Here is a 1,827-nt window from a genome sequence, read left to right as displayed (position 1 = left end):
TTGGAGAAAGTGATGACTGCAGATGCTGGAGAAGTCAGAGCTGAAAATGCGAATGCTCTTGCAAGGATGCATTCCTGGAAGAAGCTCTCTTCCTCCCTCTACAAGGGCCTGACCTACTGCGCTTTCCACATTTCCATTGTCTGCATTCCCTGCATTTTGCTACCCCATTCTATCATCCTAATTCTTGCCTAATCGCAATAAAATTGCCCTTGCCCCATCCATAACTCTTGATCTGTGTCATTTTGCTATCCCTTTTCAACGCTAAACTAAACTTAACTGAAATATTGTCAGTCTCTCCAAAGTGCTTGCCTGTAACTAAATCAAACACCTGGCCTGGTTCATGACCAAGCAGTAAATCCAGTGTGTCCTCTTCTCTTGTCGGCCCTTCGACATACTGTGTCAGAAAACCCTCCAGTTTACATTGGACAAAAACTGATCCATCCGAAGTTCTAGAGTTATAGAATTTGCTGTCAATGTTGGGTAAGTTAAAGCCACCATAATGGCCACCCTGTTCCTTCCACTCATACCAAGAATAATTTTGATACTCGTCTTTTCCACCTCCCTGGAACTCTGTGGAGGCCTCTAAAAAGCTCCAAGCAGTGTCCTCTCCTCTCCTCTTTCTATCCTCAGCACGCTCTACGTCAGTAGACGAGTCCTCATACAAAGTTATCTCAGCTACCGTTATATTATCATTGACTAACAAGGCCACACTTCCCCCTCTTTTACTGCCTTGCCTGTTCTTAATGAAAGATCTAAACCCTGTAACCTGCAACATTAATTCATCACCCTGCTCTATCCATGTCGTTGAAATGGCCACAACATCGTGGTCCCAGGTACCTATCCATGCTGTAAGCTAACCAACCTTATTTCAGATACTTCTGGCATTGAAGTAGACATACTTAGAGTCATACAGGCATAGATACGTACAGTATGGAAATCACCATTCGGTCCAATCCGTCCATGCCGACTAGACATCCCAACTCAATCTAGTCCCACCTGCCAACACCAGGCCCCTATCCCTCCAAACCCTTCCTATTCATATACCCATCGAAATGCCTCCTAAAAATTGCAAATGTACCAGCCTCCACCACATTCTCTGGCAGCTCATTCCATAAACGTACCACCCTCTGCGTGGAAAGTTTGCCCCTTAGATCTCTTTTATGTCTTTCCCGCTCATTCTAAACTTTTGCCCGGTAGTTCTGGACTCCCAGACAAAGGGAAAAGACTTTGTCTATTTATCCTATCTGTGTCCCTCATAATTTTGTAAACCTCAGTAAGGTCACCACACAGTCTCCGACGCTCCAGGGAAAGCAGCCCCAGCCTGCTCAACCTCTTCCTGTAGCTCAGATTCTCCAACCCTGGAAACATCCTTGTACATCTTTGCTGAACCCTTTCTAGTTTCACAACATCTTTCCGATAGGAAGGAAACCACAATTGCACGCAATATTCCAACAGTGGCCGAACCAATGTCCTGTATAAGCGAAACATGACCTCCCGACTCCTGTACTCAATACTCTGACAAATAGAGGAAAGCATATCAAACGCCTTCTTCACTATCCTGTCTACCTGCTACTCCACTTTCAAGCAGATATGAACCTGCAATCCAAGATCTCTTTGTTCAGCAACACACCCTACGACTTTACTATTGAGTGTATAAGTCCTGCCAAACCAGTTTTCTGCCTGCTAGCACTTTCCTGTGACCCTGAAATTCTGCCTCTGTCCTTCCTACTCTCACGTTCCGGTTCCCATCCCCCTGCTGAGCTCCTTCACTAAAAAGCAGTTTCTCATTTTCACCAATCACTCTGTTCCATAGTATTTCAGGATATT

This window comes from Hemiscyllium ocellatum (assembly GCF_020745735.1).
Source record: "Hemiscyllium ocellatum isolate sHemOce1 chromosome 41 unlocalized genomic scaffold, sHemOce1.pat.X.cur. SUPER_41_unloc_4, whole genome shotgun sequence".
Lineage (NCBI taxonomy): Eukaryota > Metazoa > Chordata > Chondrichthyes > Orectolobiformes > Hemiscylliidae > Hemiscyllium > Hemiscyllium ocellatum.
This window is presented reverse-complemented; position numbering follows the sequence as displayed.